This window comes from Amblyomma americanum, chromosome 11 (genome assembly GCF_052857255.1).
Source record: "Amblyomma americanum isolate KBUSLIRL-KWMA chromosome 11, ASM5285725v1, whole genome shotgun sequence".
Lineage (NCBI taxonomy): Eukaryota > Metazoa > Arthropoda > Arachnida > Ixodida > Ixodidae > Amblyomma > Amblyomma americanum.
Genome location: NC_135507.1, coordinates 17,197,249 through 17,221,200, shown reverse-complemented (window position 1 = coordinate 17,221,200; position 23,952 = coordinate 17,197,249).

The window sequence follows — 23,952 nt, the reverse complement described above, 5'->3', positions numbered from 1 at the left end:
CAATTTTCACGTTAGCAAGAACGCTAATACAAAACAAAATACAGGACTGCCGTGGAGTGGTCTGCGGACATATTGATTGTTCAACCGAAATCTTACATTGTATGAATAAATTCCGCGCATTAACTGTTTCCAGCTCAAAACTGCTTTTGTCCATATTTCTTGGGTATTATAGCAGCAAGAGCATCATGCAAGCGGACAAGAATGCCTTCTTACCACAGTGCGCTTGGTCAGTATGAAGTCTTTCCACTGCATAGCCTTTGTGCACGCTGCATTTTGAGCCGGTTCCTACAAAAATCTTTACACGTGGCTCTGGACTCATTGGCATAGTTAGAGCGGCAGTTTGGTACAGAGCACCACCCAGGTATTGTAAACTACCTCGCTCGCAACCTTCTGTCACTGCATTCCGAAGCGGCGTTCCGTTTCGAATTCTTCGCGTTGACACCTGCGTTCCAGTTCCTGTTCCAATCGTGTGCCAGTTTGTACCAACGAGTTCCAGTTCGCGTTCATTGCGCTCGCCCCGCCCATCTCTCCCTTCCTCTCACTCTCGTGACACGTGACTGTGGAGAGGAGGTCATGCGCAGTTCTTATAAGGAAACGATGAAGGACTCATAAGGGGACAGTTGGGAGCCAGGAGACGCAGGTACCAGCTTTTCGTGAAACCTCCTCCAATTCACGCTGAGTGTTCGCACTGTCTGGACTGCTTTTATTTGTTCCCTGTTCTGGAAACTCTCCTTATACGCATCTTTGCTGCATTAGAGATGGAAAAGGAAGCGACTTGTAGCAATGACAGCAGTGCCGAGGGATTGGCCGTTACGGTGAAAAGAGAGCGGACTTATTCGACGGGAAGCAGTGACTACATCGCCCAGGGACGCCCAAGCTGCCGTCGCGGTAAGTTGCCTTCGATGATATTCTGCCAGAGCAGCCTACATTCTTTTACTCCTTGGGTCATCAAGGACACAGTAATACCATGACTGCACAGCACTGCCTGTCGTGTAGGTTCAACGCTATGGGAATGCTTTTCTCGCACGGTGTCCCTTGGTCTGTCAGTAGCGTCCAATTCCAAAAGCATCTGGCCATTTCTGCTCAGCTTGCTTGGTCGAGCGGTTTGAAAGGATTAAGTATTGAACGCCAATTAACCGCAAAAAATTACAATCAGAGAAGCGTACGCAATGAAAACAGCGAGTTTTTTTATTGTAGCGAAACAATTAACGCAGATATGACGCCCCGCATGACGGAACCACGATTGCATGTGTTACGCTAGGGTTATAGTGAGCGCTTAATTGTGTGTGAAATAAGTGGACACGGACGTGTTTTGGAAGGGGCGCCTCGACACAGCTAGCGTTATTTGGGAGCTCAACCCTTCCAAAGGAAGTTGCATCGAAGCAACCTACCTAGGGATGTCGCGGGGCACGTTTGCGAGAAGCTTACCGAAAACATTCGTCCTCTGTCCCATCTCGCATTATGTCTAGGCTATAAAAGTTCTAAGGAACGTGTGTAGTGCTTTTGAAGCGCAACGCTTCGCTACGCTAGGTAAAGCAAACCTTTGACCTCAAGAACATCCAGTGGGGTGTTGTGAAGCCACGTGATGAATAACGAAGTGTGCAGAAGCTTTTCGCTGAATTCCAGGGTTAGCCAAGTTAAGCCACTGCCCATCTTTTTGTTGGAGCAGGACAGCTGTCATAAAAAAAATATGCATTAGCTTTGATAATGTAGGGTATACAATGCGACAGCTGTCCGAGTCCATTGTGTCCATTGGCGTTGGCGTCGAACGCGTTCTAGACGCCGATTATTTTGAGGAAAGGACGGGCGTCAACTTACCCTGGGTAAGTTGACGCCTCAATCGCGCTTCAAGGTACGTGGCGATGGTGACGTGGGCTGCATGCATTAGCTCTGACAACGTTGTGGCAGACACGCGGCACAGCAGCAATAGGTCGCAGCGTTCATCAACCCTACCGATCAACCATTAACTGCCGGCTGCCAAGGTGGCAGGGTGGGCGCGCTGCTTGTGCAGTGCGCGGAACGCACTGAACGTTACAGACGCCAAGCCGCGTTTTGTTACCCAATACACCACAATTTCCGCACTCTATCCAGGTCCAGCAGTAGTTAAACCGCAGTTATTTTTTTATGCACAGTGCATGTAAGGGCAACTCCTCAAGTTTAGCGTCTCCGGATTTTCAGACCGGAGGACTTAAACGCCCTTTCATGGGTTGAATGGTTTCCTCGGCGTCGGCCTCCTTCTCAGCATAGCCCGTAGAGCGAACGAGAAACGTAACGGTGGAATAAGGTACGGCGATAGCTGAGACCGAACGATTATATCAAATCGCGGAAGATGGTTGGGTTCTAGGGTATTGTCCGGACCCCGTAGAGTATCTGTTACGGGTCCAATTGGGCTTATTTTTGGAAATGTGGCAGAGAGTTTGAAGGATGCCTCACTCCCGCCACCGGTTGGCCCGGTATTTCACTGCCTCCGGGATCGGCCTTATCTTTAGTGCGTCTTTACAATCCGGTCTTTCTATACCATCTTTCAACTCTCCTACTATCTGCACGTGGTAGCGATTGGGGCTCGGCTTGAGCCAGTGAGCAGGCCTGTGCACTTTCCTTTTCTTTCTTCCTGGCAACAACTTCTCTCTCTCTTGGGTTCTAGGTTTTATGCGCTCTAACGTCATAAAGCGGCTCAGGTTTAGAGAGCAATTTTTCTCATGGTATTCTCTTTTGCTCAAATTTTGCGGCCGATTAAAAAACTTGGACATTTGAATTCAAGTTTTTCACGTCTAAAACATCGTAACAGTAACCGCTTCCTTCTAGGAACCAGACGAAAACATATCTACCAAATTACCAAATCCGCCAATGAAAATACTTCACAAATTGCTACACTAGTTTACGACAGTTCGCATTTGTTCTATTTGCGAAGCTACACATTTGTAAGAACGAAACAAAACCGTGTAAGGATTACGCGATTCATTCCAGTTTTTAACTTGAAATTCACGGTCTCTAACAAACTAGCAATTTTCTGCGATTTGCTATAAAAACCTGGAAACCTGCATTGGCAGATTGAGCACAAATCGGAGCACACAATGTTTAAGCACATCGCTTCCACGTATTTTCTGTTTTCGAATAGGACAACCAGGGTGGGAGCCGAGGTAAAGTTTCCAGTTATGAGCTCCAGCTTGGTTAATCCCTGGGCACCTCCTTCAAAGAATCATGCTCTTCAGTTTGTCCTCACAACGTAAAAACCGGATTTTCTGGGCAACGGGTTATTTAACGCTGCCATGTTGAATAGGAAAAGTGACGTTTAGAGTTGCTCCAGGCATATGAACATGCGTAAACACAATTTTTTCAATTGGAGTATTAACGTGATAGCGTTAAGGCCTGTTGGCCATTAACACTTGTATTACTGCTTTCAGCCATGTCGGCATTGAAAATTGTTTGGGAAAGTAAATGGCGCAGTATCTGTCTCGCACATATGCGGACACCTGCACTGCGGAGTAAGGGAAGGGATAATGAATGGACTAAGAGAAGAAAGGAAGAAAGAGGCGTGCCATAGTGAAGGGCTTCGGAATAATTTCGACCTACTGGGGATCTTTAACATGCACTGACATCGCACATCACACGAGCGCATTTGCGTTTCGCCTCCATCGAAACGCTGCTGCCACAGTCGGGTTCGAACCTGAAAACCAATTTTCATTTTTTTTTTGTCCACTGACTCGGGGAGACAGTTATGATCCCCTCCCTTTCCTGAAAATCATCGGAGACCTGAACGTTTTCAACTCCAACTCCAATGAACACAATTAACGCCGACGGCCTGTAGCTGCAGTGCCGCGTTTCTGCCACAACGCTGTAAATGCCAACGCATGCAACGCATCTTTTGACACTACTGCCACGTAGAGCGACTGGGGTTTCCCATGCGTCTTTCCTATGCTGTGGAAGCTTCCGCCCTTTATCGGTTTCAGCACAGCTGCGGCTCGGTAACGTCACATGGTCCTCCTCGGTTCAAGATCATACGAAAAACACGCCGTACAAGCTACGGAATTGAATAGTGAAGCTTTCGCTTTAAAAAAAATTACCTGCGGTTTAACTACCCCTGAACCTCGTTAGACAGCGAAAGCTGTGGTGTATCGGGCAAGTAGACGCGGCTTGACGTCTGAGTTGTTGAGTGCATTTCACACATCGGATAGGCAGGGCGCCCACCCTGCCGCCCTGGAGGTGGCAGTTGAAAATTGAAAATTTATTTTTTTTCGGGGGGGGGGGGGGGGGGAGAAATGGCGCAGTATCTGTATCGCATCTCGGCGGACATCTGAACCACGCTGTAGAGGAGGGGATAGAGGAGGGATGGAAAGAAGAAAGGAAGGAAGAGGTGCCTTAGTGGAGGGCTCCGGAATAATTTTGTCCACCTTGGGATCTTTAACGTGCACTGACATCGCACAGCACACGGGCGCCTTAGCGTTTCACCTCCATCGAAACGCGGTCGGGTGTTCGATCCCGGGTACTCCAGATCAGCAGCCGAGAGCTCTAAGCACTGAGCCACTACGGCAGGTACCAGTTAATGGTTGATCGCGAGAGCTTCCCCACTCAATGAACGCTGTGACCTGTTGCTGTAACTACTGCCGCGTGTCTGCCACAACGTTGTCAGCGCTAATGCATGCAGCCTACATCTCTCTCTCATCATCGCCCTGTACTATCGGGGACAGAACTGCAAAGGACGCCGCTCGTATGGCCGGAGCAAAAAAAACTAAAGTCACTGGAACGGGAAAAGTACCGAAACCATCACCGGAGCCGCCATATTTGGTCCAGCGCCGCTGAAGCGACGGACGCGTGCAGTCTCTACGCAGGCATGAACTGCACAAGCGTCACTACACCACTGGAAATGCTGTGCACGCTTATCTCGGCCCATAAGAGCAAGTGCTACGTAATGCTCCGGACGATCTCTGTGCCGGCGGCCGCGAGAAACAAGCGGGCGGACCATTTATGGCGAAGAATGACCCCGTCACCGCGGAGAACGAATCGGGAGCGCGCGCGCGCCGGCGGGGCGGCGAGAAAAAACGAATGCGGCGCTTTTCCCGTTCCAGTGACTTAGTCTGACTTGCTCCGGCCGTCGAAGCCACGTCCGGGGCGCTTCTGTCCGCGATAGTACCTCAAGGCGTGATTCGTCCAGTGACCCAGGGAGCCAGTTATGAGTCCTTCCTTGTAAAATCATTGGAGTCTTCCCCCTGTCCTCTCTTCCTGTCTCCTAACCTCTTTCATTTCAATTCTCCATTCTGCCAGTACGTGTTCCACGGAAATCACCACCACCTGTTATCCTTTATTGCCGCTGCCCCACCTCAGATGCTTCAGAATCGATGGCAGATGTCGGGCCCTGCAAAAATCTTATCCTTCCGTTTTATTATTATTTCAAAAAACCACTACTACTTGCCTAGAACATTGTGAACGGCAACGCCCATGAGCACAATGAACACCAACGCCCTATAGTTTCATTGTCGCGTGTCACTACCACCACGTAGCTTAAAGCACGACGGAGGTGTCCACCGTCCCAGAGAGGCCAGTTATCCAAAGACTCCCCCTCCCGCGCAGCACTCGGAGAAGGCGGCCCGACTTCGTTCTCATGCATGGCCAAGCCCGCACTGACTAGGCCAGTGCGGCGTTCCTCTTAGACAGGCGCGCGGTGAGTCACGTGGTAAGGCTGCGAACCAGCTGCGAAGAGCCCATATTGAAACGCAGCTAAACTAGGTTAAAAGTGGCCGAGGCTAAACCCGGTAGAACCTACTGATCCGGAGTTCCCGGGTTCGAACCCGACCGCGGCGGCTGCGTTTTTATGGAGGAAAAACGCTAAGGCACCCGTGTGTTGTGCGATGTCAGTGCACGTTAAAGATCCCCAGGTGGTCGAAATTATTCCGGAGACCTCCACTACGGCACCTCCTCTTCCTTTCCTCTTTCTCTCCCTCCTTTATCCCTTCCCTTACGGCGTGGTTCGGGTGTCCAACGATATATGAGACAGGTACTGCGCCATTTCCTTTCTCCAAAAACCAATTATTATTATTATGACCTAGTAAATACAGCCGTCAGCATTACAAAAGGCAGTGTAACGGTGGAAGAAGACACCCTTCATTCTTCTTCTGTTGTTTCCAGGAAAAATTAATAGGAAAGTGCACAGGCCTGCCCACTGGCTCAAGCTGAGCCACAATCGCTACCACGTGCTGAAAGTAGGAGAAGTTTAAGATAGGATAGAAAGATAGGATAGAAAAGACGGGCGCTATAATGCCCCAGGCCGATCCCGCAGGCAGTGCAATACCGGGCCAACCGGTGGCGGAAGTGAAGCAACCTTCAAGCACGCCGCCAAATTTCAAAATTATGTTGAGTTCAAATGGGACCCGTATCAGATATTCTATAACCGAAAATGGCCCACGGGGCTTCTAACCCATCCTCCTCACTGACACTGTACTGACAATGGGCACTGTACTTTCTGTCTGTCTGTTGTTGCAGGAAGAAAGAAAAAGAAAATGCACAGGCCTGCTCACTGGCTCAAGCCGAGCCACAATCGCTACCACATGCAGATAGTAGGAGAGTTGAAAGATGTGATAGAAAGACAGGATAGTAAAGACGCTCTAAAGACAAGGCCGATACCGGAGGTAGTGCAATACCGGGCCCACCGGTGGCGGGAGTGAAGCATCCTTCAAACTCTCCGCCACATTTCCAAAAAGAAGTCCAATTCGACCCGTAACAGATACTCTACTGTACACTGTCTCCGAGTCATATTAAGGAATGCGCATGGGAATGCCGAAAGAGGCTGGCAATTTCTATCCGTGCGGTTTTCAAGCATTCGTACCAGCTCCAGCACGCATAATTGCTCACAATATGTTTATGAAACCACAATGAATTGTTATCCGATGTCGCCTCTTAAGCATTTTACAAGGCCTCTATAATTATGAAAATTGTTTTTTTAAGAAAGGAAATGGCATGGTATCTGTCAGATCTCAGTGGACACCTGAACGGCGCCGTAAAGGAAAGAGTAAAGGAGAGAGTGAGAGAAGAAAGGAAGAAGGAGATGTAATGAGGGCTCCAGAATAATTTCTACTACCTGGGGATCTTCAACGTGGACTGACATCCACAGCACATGGGACCTGTACTCGTTTTTCCTCCACTGAAACGACAAGGGAATGTTGGTTGTAGACTGGACTTCATGAACGTTCTCTTTACAAATAGAGCTTGCATACACGTTGTTCCTGTACCCAAGAGCATGTCCATCCACTCCCATTTATGCCGAAGAACAGCCCAGAGTGAATTACATGACAAAGGACAGGAAGGAGCGGTAGGGCAGTCTACGTAGAAGGAGCTCTATTTCTCTCACATCTGCTTAACCTCCCTGCGTTTCCTTTTCATTCTCTCTCTCTCTCTCTCCACATGGAAACGCAGCGGTAGCTACCATAGTAAAATACAACTATTAAAAACTACTTACTCTTTTTATAAAGAACTGCACGAATGCCTTTTAAAACCAAGAAAAGATCAAGTATTCGTTTTTAAGGAGAGGCCTTGGGCAAGCTCCCTTGCCCTAAGACTCCACAAAACTGGAGTTCTCCTTGCGTAATAGAACAAGAACGCTATACTTTGAAGTCTGACTTTTACAGTTTCTGCTGTAAACGCAGCGGATGCCTGTCGCGAGAAAACTTTTTTCTGAAAAAACAAGTCGTCTTATTTGCACTGACGCAGGCCCAAAACGGAAAGCCAGCAGAGGCGGACCCATAGGACAACGACGAGCCGGGACGTGTGAAAGCGAGAAGCAAAATCCAGAGACGAGCGACTCGGATGCCGTAACTACGGCTATGCATCACGAATCGAGGCCGGCGGATGTGAAACCGCTTGGCGCCGAGGTGAGTGCGACAGCGATTCCACCATGCGTCAGGGGACACTGCAATCCGGACGGGGAGCGTACCACTTCGCCAAGCCCTCGCTGCTTCCCCGATGTTATTAGGCGCGGATGCTGTCGAGGGTAAAGAATGCCAAACATCCAGAAGTGGTAGCACTAAATGTATTGCTTCCAGCCAAAAATTACAGGGCAATTAAGTCTCCTTACACGGAGGAATGCGAAACATTGAACTTTCTAGAACACGGTTTTTTCCACGACGCCACTCCGCGATCTGTGTATATTTGCTATGTTTTATTGTTACTTTCTTTTCAATTTTTAATTTTTTATTTCTTTCTCATTTTTCGTCTATTCTTATTGCTTTTTTACTTTATTTTACTTTTAACGTCCAGCTGCTATGTCGCCATCCTTGTCTATTGTGTGGTTTAAGTGTAATTAATTAGGTAATTACAATTCATCGACTAAATGCTTTCTACAGCAAGATCTCATCACGCACTACATAGCACAGTCAAAGTTGTGCACATTTATCTTCACAGAACGACGTAATCCCATGGAGAATGTTTTGCTGACAAGAAACACGCACAAAAATACGGGCTTTGTGACGTCAATGCGTGATTTTCGCGTTTAATTGACTATTTACAATTCATCAACCAAAATTTCCCCATAGCATGACCTCATCATGCACTATATAGCACATAGCACATTCAAACTTTTGAATATATATCTGTATAAAACTACACAATCAGGCGGAGAAGCTATGTCGACGTCTGTGGCTAATGTTACGTCCAAGTGCGATTTTCGAGTTTAATTAACTAATTTTACTACATCAACTAAATTTTTCCCAAAGTGAAATCTCATCACACGCTTTCCAACACAACGAAATTTTTTCACATTTATTTTCACAGAAGGACGTAATCGTGCGGAGAATGTTTTGATGACATGGAACTCGGGACATAGACATCTAATGCTTCCGCATTAAAAACAGCCACTTTAACATGGCACCTCGTAATGCGATTCACAGGTGGCACGTTTTAGAGTGATGGTATTTCTCCTGCATATTATTCGAATCGAGCATCTATAGCAGGTGAAGGATTCACTTTTCATTCGATAACTACCACGGACCCTGCAGACGCAGGTTCGATCCTGGCCGCGGCGGTCGCATTTCGATGGAGGCGAAATAGTAGGGACCTCCTCCTCCTATAGGGTACGCTTCGCTTGTTTCTAAAGTCCGCCACTTAAACGTCTTGGTCACATTTTTGTTATATTTCGCAGTGGTGTTCTAAGTGCCTGCAGTATTGGTCGTCTATGGCTGCTTGCAACCTTCCTGAGAGCTTCATGTTTGAGCGCCAGAGTGTAGTCTTGCACCCCGCGCGCCCATTCTTCTTGCTCCATCCTCCACGCTCCTCGCTTTTCTTTAATGCAGTAGCATTAGAGTTATCTTCACGCCATAACCACACTGACGACTAGTGTGACGGCTATTGGTTGCTACGGTGATAACGGCACCTGATGTCGCGCGTCCACAGAGGACCATTTAGGGAGTGCCACCCGCTGAAAGCAGATTCAAACCACTAAATGCAAAGGAGATTGCATAGAATTGTGCAACAGCATTAGTGGGCTTGATTCTTGCGAAGAGCAGTTGTCCATCCTGGTCGTGAAAAACTGGCATAAGTCTAGAGTTCTAGAGTGTGGTGATATTGAAAGAATTCGTAAGCATCCTTTAACCTAATGGCCTTTACCATAAAGACCGTTCACATAAAGGCCTTCAACCTAAAGTCCTTTACCAAGAAGGCCTTTTCGCTGAATGCATTCACCTTAAGGGCATTTGGCCCAAAGGACTTCACCATATGCCTATGACGTCACTATCACTATGCACATGTCTCAGAGCGTATACTGACTAATTGCCCTTTTCTTGTGTGACGACTTGATATCGAAGGACCTCCAAAGCTCTCGCCTTGCATTCAGAACGAAAGAAACTATGATACCTGTGCAGTACACCTTAAAACACCCTTGTTTTCAGGAGTGCAAGTATACTCCTGATAGTGCCCTCCAAAATGACATCACGACAAAATGGCCACGTGTAGCCACACGCTCATATGATCTCATGTCAGTTGTCCTGGTGACCCTGGCTGCGCCACCAGAGATGCACAGGCCGGGAAGTGAGAACTCTAGGCGACGTCATTATGTCACGTGATCTTTAGTCAGATAATTACATAGCCGGAAATAACGTGACATTATCACGCTCTCTACAGCGCTCGTCCCCGTCTCTTAAAGCCTTGTCCAACATACGCAGCGTGTGTTCTGGCAGTAGAAGAGCGTTATTCTCGGTTGCGACATATAACAATTCCAGACCATTCCGCTCTGAGACCTTTCTCCGTTCAGTTGTAACAGTAGTAAGTTATTCTCGAGCCGATCTCCCTTTTATTGAGTCTTTAAGGGGGTCTATTACATGGAAGTACTCGTGCTGAGTAGAGCTCACGAATATCACGCCTATTTTCGGCTGCTCGGTGAGACATCATTAGTAGGCTTAAGTTATAGCTCCGTTAGTAGAGTTTCTCTTTGCCGCTGAGGTTTTGCAGAGGCTAACGCATTGTGACCTGTCCTCGTCGTCCCTGCCACAGGTCGAAGCAGAGACCGATGCTCTCTCCGATGCCTACGTGTCCAGCATCATGCCGGACATGAGCACCGTAGTCCAAGAAGCGAGCGACGTTCCCTCTAGCGCTGGCCGCCAACACCGCTGCGATGAATCAAGCACGAAGAAGGGACGCCGCGGTGAGTGAGAGCAGTGCGCCACTTGCACTGTCCGGTGCACTCCTGTCGGCCGTTTAAAATTCGAGATGGGTAGTGTTATTTTCGTTCCGGACCATACACATCTCCGCAGCATCTCCAAGGTGAACAACCTATAGTCTGTGGACCATTGTAGGTAAGGGGAGTCGGCAGAACGGATTCGTTACCATGGAAACAGGACGGTAAAACCCTCCACCTTAGGTCCCATTATGACAACGATGTGTGCCTCGAACCGTGTCTGTTGAAGTCCCTTTATGTATATGCGGAAAGCTTCCAAGCTCTGCCGGTAGTAACGGCTAGCGGCTGCTCCAATTGCCAAGTCGTCTGCTATGCTCGCAAGGCGAATTTGATACAACTGGGCAGCCCTCCCCGTGCACCCCCATTTCCTGTACTAAACCCCACACATGTCCACTGGAAACGTTCCGACTACCGATAGTTTTTGACAGAAGCAGCACATCACGTTTTCCTGCTTTTTAAAATATCGGGATCTCATCCACGCGTAACTGAGGATGGGCAGCACAAATAGTTATTAATCATTACAAATGATAAATAATTTGTAAACAGTGTAAGGTAGAGTAGGTAGCAACATGTTTCCTACGTAGTGAGTACTTGGTCTAAGGTAAAAAGGGTATTAAACGCGTTTCGATGTCCGTGAAAAAGTTTAGCGTCGTAACTTTCACCGCAAAACAGCAGAGGGTAAAAAATAAATGGTTTGCATTGCCAAACCCAACATTGCAGGGGGGGGGGACAGACACAGAACGCAGAGCCATGTGCTTTAGAGCTTTGCCAGAGCACTGGCTTTTGTCTTTATAGCTGGACTGCCAAGATAAACAAAATGACGTTAAACACGAAGCCTCTAGATTAGCATCTGATTGGAGGCAGATTTTAAAAACTATTTCATATTGCGCAACCTTTTCCATCAGATTGAACTCTGAACAACTTCTTTTGCCACACTGGGCTGTGTTCATACTTAGAGAGACGCCACAGCGCCTATTGCTGGAATTCGATGAGGTTGTGCGCGGTTCTGTCATTGCCGGTGCTAAAGAAAGCGGTACTCGTGGGAAATGGCGCAGTTCAAAGTAACGGTACAAGATAATATACTTTAAAAGAGTTAGATGTTGGGCTAGTTGGATTTGTGACAAATTATACATATTTTTAGCGCAACCAAAACGCGCGCTATACAAAAGAACTGTGCAGGAATCAAATGGCCCAGCTTAAACGAATGGTACTGCTGGCTGGCGCCACCATCATTTGTTGTGGTTGGCCTCCCGTCGCAGGAGCTGCCTTGCAGTCGACCGTCAGACGCCGGAAGCACCCGAGTATTTATGACACATGCACGGTGGACAGGACGCCACCTGGTCCCCTGGGAGAACTGCTGCCCGCGGGCACCTGCCTTCGGAGGCCGTCAGGCTTCTTGGTGCAGCACATCGCTAACGTTATCAACAATAGTCCGCGGCGAATGTTGCGCACGTCGCACATCTACGAGGCACTAAGGTGAGCCCCTTTTCGCACGCAGGATCTATAAAGTATCTTGCCAGATCGCGAAGACCTTAGGTTGCATCACCGTCGCCTAAGTTTTTCAACGCTTCTTGAACTAGCCAAAAATGACTAATCCAGACCTTTCCTGTCCCCCCTTCCCACACTTTCTCCTTGCTAAGTTTTTGGTCTCCCCCGGCTCAGTATGGTCACGTGGGGTCCTGGCGGACTGCGCCGCGTCAAGGAGACTGTACGAAGCAGCAGTCAGGGAGGACGCCACATGACGTGCATTTCAGGCTACATCGCATTTTGTCTCGCGTCTGAGCGGCTCTCTTCAAGATGTGCCAAACTTAAAACGTCCGAAACGACCTGCGCTTCTCAAAACGAGTGATATGAGCAACACATCATGTAGCTCGATAACTAAAGTTACTCTGAATCGTCTTTCGTCATTTGGGTGTTCTCTCTTACCTGTCTCCCCAATGCGCAGGAACAAGTTCCCCTTCTACCGCTTCTTGGATAAGGACGGCCAGGCCACTTGGAAGGTGAGCGCAACTGGGAAAGAGAGACGGGAGAAAAGTGAATGAGAAGGGCCAATTCTGGACAAGACTACTTTTTGACAATGTATTTAATACCACCGACATGCTGGTCTACGTAGAGAAGGTGACTTGAAGGGGGAAAAGGAACAGAAAAAATATTCTGCAAAGGATATTTACAGGAAAGTATTCTGCTAACGGGAGCTGCTATTCCAGCAGCCTCTGTGTTATATCGGAAATACCTTCTTCTAATTCCTCTTGTTCATCTCTCTATCCTTCTGAACTCATTGAGGTGACTTACATAATCTCTTAAGTATGTGGTGGTGTACGTAGTTATGAGCTAAAGATGGCTAAGTACTCAATGTGCGCTTGCAAAGAAATCCAAGCAATTTTTCACTATCCAGCTGAGGTTAGACCACTTTTGTTGTTCAACTGGGGCTCTGCAGTGCTGACGAAAAAATGCTGCCGGGGAAACCGGACCTGCAAACTCTAGGATGCATTACTGCATCCACAAACATTTTCTACTCTTGTCCTCGATGCGGAATGTAAGCATTGACTACAATTTAGTTAACAGCCCGCTTGGATAGCTTAAAAACGACAGCAGTTAGAGGCTCGTTCCCTAGGTTTAGCGCCGTCGTAGTAGTAGTAGTAGGAGCATCAGGAGTAGTTGTAGTCGGCGTAAAACGAGAGTGGTCACTACAGGGAAGGAAGAGAGAATTGCCCTAACGTCACTCTTAACGCCACTAGGACGCGCATGGCAACACACTCCACTGAGTGGTCGTAACCCAATGACGTGACGTGTGAAGGCGTAGTTCCTCTCTCTCGTAACTGCTTCCACTGCTGTGACCACCGCCCGAAACGCATCATAAACTTTGCCTAGCATAACCATACATTGGTCCGACACGTCGAACACATTTCGCCACTTCTCAAAACGAGACGTTTCCTTTGTGTCCGTCAAGGACCAAGAGAGAAGCGCTACGAGAGCGAGTATGCCTGAAAATTGAAAAGAGTGGTCTATAATTCCACAGATATGCGGGACCTTCTCAATTTCTTTTCTTGAGTACATTACGAAAACAGCATATCACAACTGATCTCCCCGAATCTCGCACGTAACAGTCCTGTCAGTTTTCGTGCTTTATCATTAGAACTATCATAAAATGTTTACCGCCAGTCTAAGTTTAAAGCTTCGCTTCCGGAGAAGAGGACAGGAGAGAGTTGATAATAATAATAAAAATTGGTTTTTGGGGAAAGGAAATGGCGCAGTATCTGTCTCATATATCGTTGGACACCTGAACCGCGCCGTATGGGAAGGGATAAAGGAGGGAGTGAAAGAAGAAAGGAAGAAGAGATGCCGTAGTGGAGGGCTCCGGAATAATTTCGACCACCTGAGGATCTTTAACGTGCACTGGCATCGCACAGCACACGGGCGCCTTAGCGTTTTTCCTCCATAAAAACGCAGCCGCCGCGGTCGGGTTCGAACCCGGGAACTCCGGATCAGTAGTCGAGCGCCCTAACCACTGAGCCACCGCGGCGGGTGAGAGAGTTGAGTATGTTTGGTTTTTGAGGAAATGGAAGGCACAATAATTGTCTCACTCCTCGGTGAACAACTCAACTCCGCCATGAGGGAAGGCTCGAAGGTGCTAGCGAATGAATAAAGAGGCAGATAGAGGTGCCTTGGTGGAGGGCCCCGGAATAATTTCGACCATCTGAAGATCTTTAACGCGCACTTACATCGCACAGTACACGGGCGCCTTTTGCGTTCCGCCTCCAACGAAACTCGGTTGCCGCGGCCGAGTTGGAAACCGGATATCCCGGCTCAGCGGCGACGCGCGCAAATCACAGCGCCCAATCACAGCGTCCAGTCAGAGCCGGTGGAGAAACAATTAGCTCGCGGGTGAGGGGTATTGGGGGATCTTTTGGCTCGCGTTCAACGCCACGCCGTTGGCGCTTTGTCTGTACAGAGCCAGCTCTTCACGATGACCGTTCGATGAAACGCTGTCGTGTACTCCACGCAACGCCGTCGCTCCTTCGGAGCGGCGTTGTTACCGTTTTGCGGCTGCCCTCAGCCGTCTCCCGCAGACCTGATCACAACAGCCTTGAGTGAATTCAGATCATTAACACATATCGGTGTACCCGGGTTCGAACCCGACCACGGCGGCAGCGTTTCGATGGAGGCGAAGCGCAAAAGGCGCCCGTGCGCTGTGCGAGGTCAGCGCACGTTAAAGATCCCCAGTTGGTGGAAATTATTCCGGCCTCCTCCACAACGGCACTTCTTTATTCCTTTCTTCTCTCACCCGCTCCTTTATCCCTACCCTTACTGCGCGGTTCATGTGTCAGCCGATATGTGAGACAGATACTGTGCCATTTCCATTATCCGAAATCAAATTTTCATTTGCCGGCGTTGTGAGCAGGTGGTGCCCAGAGAGAAATTTAGAAGGCAGTTTGGACACCTATGAATGTATACAATGACTTTCTGCATGTATGAGAATTGATCCACTTTGCTATCGCGTCATACCCTTAAGGCGGAGCTTGTCCCCTCCAGTTTTTTTTTTCTTGTCAATATTTCGAGAGCGGCCTATATATTGCTTTGAAATGTCCTTCATATTGCGGTGAACTATCGCAGAGAGCGGTGCGCACCAACCTCTACCGGCACTGGTTTATCAAGGTACCCTGCAGCAAAGCCAGGAAGAGCTTCTGGTCTCTCAACTACAGTGAAAGGTACGCATACGTGTCACTGTCGCGCTGTGTGTGACGGAACTCTCTCGCAAGTTTATTTCAGGAAGCCGAAATGGACATGCGCAGAGCGTGCACTGCTGAGGACAGATAAGCAAGGGTTGCTTGGGGGAGTGCAGTGGCTTCTAATTAAAGGCAAACATAGCAGTAAACAGCATAATGTCCGGTGGACGGATGAAGTTAGGAAGTCCGCGTTGACAGGCTAAAAGCCGCTGGTGCAGGAGATCGTTTAATGGAGATATTGAGAAAGTAATTTCTCCTCGAGTAAATGAAGCCAAATAGATGGTTATAGTAACAACAACTTGACCGACGATTTCAGTACTACCTAATGCGAAATTTTAGCGCACCTTGTTTTTGCGACATATTCGGGCAAAATACTTGGATGCCCGTTACTATGCGAAGCGTGTCGTTTCTCGCACAACGCTTCTTATCTATCGCACTAAACGAAGCCTCATCAGTGCTGTACAGCGTCGCGGTGCAGCACTTGCCTCGCGGCGTCCTCTCCCGCGTCTGCTGCTCCCTGCGAGAACGCGCTGCAACCTCATACCCACCCAGACGAAGACCGGTCCTGTTGTCGAAACGTTGGCAAGCCCCCTGAGGCTTTCCCTTCTCTTGTACACTTTGTGTATAATTCTAGACAAAGGGATTTTTGAACGGCAAAGAGTTTATGAGCGCAATTTTTTCATGCATTATACGATTTCACTGTAACAATCGATATAACTGGAGATCTGTCATCACGGTTGATTTTTTTTGTGTTAATGTTTTTCCTAAAATCAGAAGTGTTCCCCATTGCTTCTTTATATCAATTTTATATGCTTAATGTGAACAATGTACACACTGTAAAAAGAAGATATATCTGAAGAATTGACCAATTACCTTCAATATATCTACAGGAGTACCTTACAGCTTTCCAATATTAAATATTTTGTCGACGAAAGTTGGACACCGGTTCTCTTAGTGATTCCAGCAAGAACGCTGAAGGCACACCGAGCGTGACCTTGTATGGAGCGGGCCACTGACCTAGTGGCCCGCACATTCAAAGTAGCGCGTGCCCGTTTCCACGGGAAACAGCCTGTAAGCCATTAACGGTCCCAACAGACGCCCCTGTATTTGCTGGTTGGCGCTTCGACGGGAGATTCATTGTTGACTCAAGTGTAGACTAGCAGTTTAGTGGTAGATCTTACAATGATCTTACATTGCGCATTGAGTCTTAATTGCCCAAGGAACCGCCTCACTTGGGCAAGGCAGTGAGCCGTTTTTCATGGACCCTCCAATTTATCCCGCCAGTAACGGACCGGTTGCTGACATATCTGCTTGCTACCGCATCCACCATAGTTGCTTTCGCTGCTGTGCTAGTGTGTTTTTTTCACGGTTTCATTTGTGATATGCGTCTTGTCTGTTGTTCCGTATGTTATACGTTGTGACTCCGCTTTCTTGTGAATGTCAAATAAACTTCTCGTAACCAGTTGCTGTTGAGCAGGCTGTTTCGGCACATGTGCTAAGTATAACGGCTATCTGTAAATGCGATTAGGAAGCCATTACGAAAAATTAGTGCGACCTCTTTCAGCCTCCGCCGTATCCTTCATCTTCACTTTCTATCTTACTCTTCTACCTTTCTCTCTTCCACTGCTACCTTTTCCGCATTCTTCGCTGAGCTCTCCGCTTTGCTGTAGCTGCCGGTTAAGCTGACGACACGACGACGAGGCGCTAGCCACAAACGGGCACCTAAAAGCTGCTCTCTAAAAATATATGTTTCAGGAACTTCATGCACGCTTCATCGCAGCCCAAACCTCTGTGGTAGCGTGCACTTCAATGGCTGTCTTCTCTTCATGTGTGCAAACAATTATATACGATTGCTTATCCAGGCTAAGCGCGCAGCGTTTGTTGCTAGTCCGTTCTTAGCACATAAGAAGCCAGAAATCCTTTAGAGGAAAAGATTCAATATACCTTTAGATAATCCTTCTCTGCCTTTGCAAGTATTCTTACAAGTGCCTCGCTGTTTATGGGGTTTTCACGGCACCACGATGAGTGTGGCTCCCTTCAGGAGGCAAAGCCAGCCCTTGATCGTTCCATGATGTGAAATCAGTGACGTGTGTGATGGTGTTATCCTTTGACGAGGATAACGATTAAACCGGATTTTTGCTAGCCGCTTTGCGGAGCACATATGGCGCCACTTTAGCTACAAATTTTCGTCACATAAGAAGAATCCCTTTCCGCACCTTTGTAGACCTTTGGGCCTTTAAGGGCGCTGTAAGGGCTCGACTATATGCCCGAAAAGCAAACCCCGTTTGCCTGGTTACATTTGGCAAAGACATTATAATGGTGGCGGGCCCGAGGTCTCTCACGGTAACCGCGGCCAGGAGACTGTGGTTGACTATGATACAAGCACACAAAAAACGAGCAGATTTACACACGTACGTTCCAAGCCTACTCGAGTTACAGGAACGACCGCTCTAACTCAGACATGCCTGAAAGCAAGTTCCGCCGTGCGACGTGGTTTCCCTCAAGTCAAGGGTGGCTACCAGTGGGGCTGGAGACTTCATTGCTAGGGTTAGCAGGTGTCAGTGAGGCATCTGTGGTGTCTACGCGATGACGCCTGCAGGAGGCGACCACGAAGCTGTAGACTTTCGCACCAATCTTGGGTAACATACCTCAAGCGGAAAAACGGATGTCATTGTAGCCACGGAAGAACCCAGCGAAACCCAACTTGTCTCGAATGTAAAGCACCGCGCTTTCGTTTCTGTCCGTCAATGATATCCGCAAATGACCGCATTTCCGGAATGGTAGCAGACCGCAGCGCGTTTACGGATTCCGTCCATGAAAGCCTCAGAAACCGCTTAGCGCTGCAGCGACACTTCCCTTGCCTTTTAACGCCGCTCGTTTCAGGTGCTCCCCTCGGTCTTCGTAAGTGCCTTGCTGCACGCTATAGCTTCAGCCGGAGAGTCTGTCAGGCGCGAGAAAGGCACCTTAGATTAACGGCGCCTAGAATCTTTGTTGAGACGCGGTGGCTAAAGTCCGACAGGACCGGTCACCTCTTCCACGGGCTTCTTTGTGTCCGATCTCCTCACAACCTTTTTTTCCTCCTGCTGGTTTCCCAAATACAGACCTGGCTCGTGGATCATGCCCGAGAAAGAAGAGCAGGGCCAACCGCTGGACACAACGGAGGCATTGAATTTCGCTAGCGACCTGGGGCCGGTGCCTTCCCCTGCGAGCACACCGCCGGACTTGGAGCCACCAAAGGACATCAGAATGTCATCGGTGCCCACCGCGGGGGCGTCGCAGCTGCCAATGGTCTCATCGCAGAGCCAGGAAGAGACGAGTACCTCAAACTCGTCTCTGCCGGTACTGCTGTCACGGACGACGCAGGCGACGCCGAAGTCGTCTCCCTCGGATTCTAATCCACCGTCGCCGACGCCACAGTACAAGGACACCGGCGCCTCGTGCTCGGCTTCAGTTCGTACAGAGCCGGCACCGGTGGGCAGTTTCACTGGCCTCAAAGAGACTCCAAAGGTCAAATATCCAGGTCCGTTACCAGTGCAGGTACGTACTATCGGCACCCTGAAAACCGCCTCACTGTTACACTGTGCGCAAGTCGGAATCATGCGACCCGTTTGCAGTGGCAAACGCGGCAGCCTCGTGGCTTAAATTCGTTCATTTGCATATCGTTTCGTACCACATTGTCGAACGTGATGGCTGACCCTTCTTGAAAAACGTGTGCACGTTTCCTCATTCAGCCTGCCCAGCCTAAATCGGTTTGTGGTCAGAAATTGCTGGCTTCGCATTGAAGCTCTGCAAGAGGGTGGTTTAACCTCGAAAAACATGATTTTATTTTCGGAGTACTTAAGACAGCCTTGGTCATAGGGCTGAATTTGGTATATTATTCACTCATGATGGTGGTTCTCGGCTGAACAGCCAGGCAAACTCACGGGTTTCATCCAGGTATGGACCTGTCCTCCATTAAAATAGCCTTCAGAGTTACCTCCTGGATTTCCATTGACAAGGCACTTCGAACGGCGGCTCTTCACATCTTTCCGGGGTGGTTGGTATTACAGTTAACGACTTACCCGGAGTGCTTTGCGAAAGTGGTGAATGTTCTTGTTTTACTTGTCCGCTGCAATATTGAGAACCAAGGAGGAGCTTTCCGTCGAGTGTGACAATGTTGTGGGATTAAGTACACCCACTGTAGTCGAAATCTCGCAACATGCGCGTAGTACGAGAATCCTTTCAAATGAAGTAATCAATCAGTAACACCGACCCTAAGTTGCCTATGGACACATGCACGCTAGCAGTGGCGACAATATGGATTTTAATGCGAAAGCATTTCTTGTCTCATGAGTGACATGTACAGGACCTGTAATCTGAGCGTGTCATCAGAGGGTGTCCGCACGAACTGTCAATCACACATTATAGGGGTAACTTTTAAACTAGTTCATTAAATAATTATGTAAATAACAAATTTAGTTCGACAATTTTTTTAAATAATCTATTCTACAAATTAGTCGGAATAGATAATTAGTTCAAATTAATCGGTGATTTAATCGAATTGATTAATTCGTTGATTACTGAAATAATCAAAAATTACAATAAATTCGGAGGCCCGAATTATTGACTATTAGTTAATTAATCGATGAATTCGTTGATTACCGAAATATTCAACAGTAACATTCAATTAAGTCACCCGAATTATTGAGTACTTGTTAATTAACTGAATTCATTACCTGGATCAATTAGTGAATTGCTTTTTCAGAAATAAATAGCTAATTGAATTTGTGGATTAAATATCTCATCCGTTCATTAAAATAACTAATTAGTACTTTGGAGTGCTTGCCAGACGCTCTAGTAACGGGACGCACGTCTTTGGATGTGGTAAATTGAAAATTGGTTTTGAGGAAAGGAAAGAAGGCAGTAACTGTTTCACATATCTCGGTGAACACTTGAACCGCGTCGTAAGAGAAGGGATAAAGGAGGCAGTGAAAGAAGAAAGGAAGAAAGATGTGCCGTTGTGGAGGTGTCCGGAATAATTTCGACCAACAGGGGACCTTTAACGTGAACTGACACCGCACAGCACACCGGCGCCTTTTTGTGTTTCGCCTCCACCGAAACGCGAACCCCGCGCTCGGGTTCAAACCCGGGTACCCCGCTCAGTATACGAGCACCTTAACCACTGAGCCAAGTTAGAACGAAATCACTACTTAGAAACGGCAAAGGCATAAAGAAACGAACACCCAGCACCATACTCGGCAGCTGTAAGAGAAATGCTTTCGCATTACCGCACTTAAGCAGACTTAAGTGCACCCATGGAATTTAAATTATGAAATTTACAGCGTTGATTATACTGTCACTTTGTGACCGCTTCATCGCATCACCTACATTCTTTTCAAAAAACATATTTCGTGCGCTATTCGTCATGAATGTTTATGGAAACCTTTTTCTGAACGCCGGGTGAAAAGCACTTTTCCAGTATTGCCCAGTGTGGGTGCAATATTGCGTTACTGATATTGCATTATGTTACTCTAACATAACAAGGAGAGCACAGCGAGAATCACTGAAAATCAGGAGCTTATCACACTCCATCTGGCATTGTCCTACCCCATTTATCAATTGCCCACTATGCTGAGCGCCAAGGGGCCGTTCAGCGGTGGCGTTGAAGCGAGCAGTCGGGAATTGTCTCTGGTCGCCGCTGGTGACGCTAAAGCTGTGCACTATAATTCTAAACTCCAAGAGAAGAGTAAAATTTCATAAGCCATGGCTAGGCTGCTTGAGCCACCGCCCGATTTAAAGGGTTCAGCCTTATCCATCCATCCATCCATCCATCCATCCATCCATCCATCCATCCATCCATAATAAAGTTAGCAAAATACGATAAGAAGATCATTGGCGCAAAAGTAGAGAGGTGACAATGTCAGAAGGGTAGGATTAAAATTGTATTTGAAGAAAATGACACATATGTAGACCGATTTGTAACACCGTTTAAGGAATATAAAGAAAAAGTGAATGAAGAAACCGAGCATGGTGGCAACTGCCACCGTGCACCCTGCTTCAAAGGGGCTCAATCATGCGTGCATCCATTACAGCCACCTTTTGTAACTTCCCCACCGAGTGTCATCGTCTGTTCACTGCGTGCAGGAACCAGAGGCTAGGCCCAGCAGCGCCTCACCGCTGATCGGCACGGCCACGTTGCAACAGACGGCGCTTCCATCGGTGGTCGGCCGTTCAAGAGAACAGATCCAGCCGCAGGCAGGGCCGCAGCCTCAGCCGCAGCTGCAACCGCAGCGGCAGTTTGTGGGATGGCCTCAAGGCAACGCGGAACGTTTGTACGCGCTGCACGTACCATCGCTGCAGGACTACGCTCAGCGAGAGATGCAGCCATCACACGGACGCCGATGTAAGCACCCGTACAATGCCCCCTTTCCGTGTGGACGTATCTGTGGCAATACTACGCCGCGAATTTTAATTATTCGGCTTGAAGGCTGTGGAAAGCATGTGGCGAGGTGTCATCTCGTCATACCCTATAATGTGGCGAACCAAGATTGTAGCAATATATGGCCCATGGGTATACAATAAAAAGAACATTAAGGAGTGCATATGTAAGATGAACGCCAGTGCTCGCGAAGTGAAAACGATGAAAAATTCAGTGTCGACGTGCTTCCGAGCATGCCAGTCACCTTAGTGTCACATCGTTATTGAGGCTGTCCGGTCTAATGTAGTTGTCAGGAAAGAAAAAGTATTGAAAGGAGCTGTTTATGTTAACACTGTTACTGTGCGAAAATAAAGCTTATCTCATGGCTCAAGCTATTGAGAGGGAATGTGCAGTATGTTGCTCTGTACCTTATTAATGCTAAAGCATTAATTGGCTGTATCGGCGAGGTCATGTCATCAAAAGGCATCCACATACGTTGTGGCGATCTCACAAGAGGTAGGATCAAATGAATGGTTGTAATCCAATGAGCATGATGTGAGGATTTCGCGCAAAAAAATTGATGTCGAGAGGATGAATAGTTAGAGCCAAAAATGTCGAAAAACCGTCGAAATGGCGCGGACGTCGATATAGTGAGTGGACGGGAAAACTACCGTGAATGGCAAAATGGTGGGAAAATAGGCAAAGGAGTTGGATTATAGTTTCAAACAACTTAAATGTGTTTCTTGAGTGATAAGCGAAAGAGGTTGAGTGATATAGAGTAATTACTTAAGCGTTAGAAGTAAATTCTGTTAGGCTGGACGGTGATATAGTAGACGGATGGAAAAGCAGAACTGGCGCCAAATTTGAAAACGAATATGTGATTGGAATAAAAGCAGATGTAAATACAGTAACTGTGATTAATTAACAAGAGTAAAAAAGAACAACATTGGTAATATAATTGCCATCAATAATCGTAACCAATGAGGACGTTTAATTGATAGCCAGTAATTGAAAATAATTGCTTAACTAATAAGTTTATTAATGCTAATATGGATGTGTCGATTAGGATGTGTACCTTCTTGCTCCAAGCTTGCCGCAAGAAACAGCTGCATCGTTCGTGTTTCGCAACATGTCGTTGAATGTGCATAATCGTCTGATGGTTGTCGTAGGTGATTTCAGAGTGCCGAGGAGGCGTCAATGCTCTCGCGTTCTCCTACTGCGGGTCGCTGCAGTGATCTTAAAGTATTGGTAGAAAACTAATATGCAATTTTTACTACGCTAGTAAATTATAAAGCATCGTGATCCTCTAAACTTGGCTCGTTATCGAAACCTTTTTAGCATCGAAAACATTTTGTGGTTGTTGTTGCTTTTGATTTGTATACATTGCGTTGACCCCGCAATGTCTTCACTATGCCTCGCCCTACCACACCACAGGGCCAGGTGACAACTACAGCCTCAGCTGGGACCTACACGCCAGGGTCGGGAATGTACGTTCCGAGGACAACTTTTATTCGGGTCGTCCCTACTGCATTCAGTCTCCACCAAGACCGCCAATCATAATTCACTCGGTGCGGTGTAGGCCAGCATTGCAATGCACACCGACGGATGCCAGCTTCGTGCAGCTGTCGCCTCAAAGGGAACCGCCGCTGAGTCGGCAGGAACCTCTGCCACGACGGGAGAGACCGGCTTCACAACAGGAACTGTCGTCACAACATGATCACCAGTCACTACTGCAGGAGGGCCTGCTGTCAGAGCACGAACAGCCACTGCTGCGCAGTTGCCGACCCCAACAACAGGGAGTGCCACGGCTAGAGTTGGACGCGATTCGCCTTAATGGCAGGCCGTACGTAGTGCGGAATGTGAGGCGCTCCGCGGACGACACTCGCGTGGTCATCGTCGAGTGCTATGCAGCTCTGGAGCGGCCGACTTAGAGCCACCAGAGGTCAGCGCCGACTGCGGCCAGCGAGTCCCACCTCCTTGTCAAACGGCGTAACCGCATTTCTGACGCTGTTTGCAAGTTGCTTCAGAGCAGGAACTTGTTCTCACCATTGTTCAGAGCGTGAATAGAGACAAAGGGGCCAAGCGTAATTTCTGTCCGGGCTTTAAACACCATTGCCGGTTGGAAAGTGCGCGCTTGTGGTGCCACGGTTTGTCAACTTGTTTCTCAACTG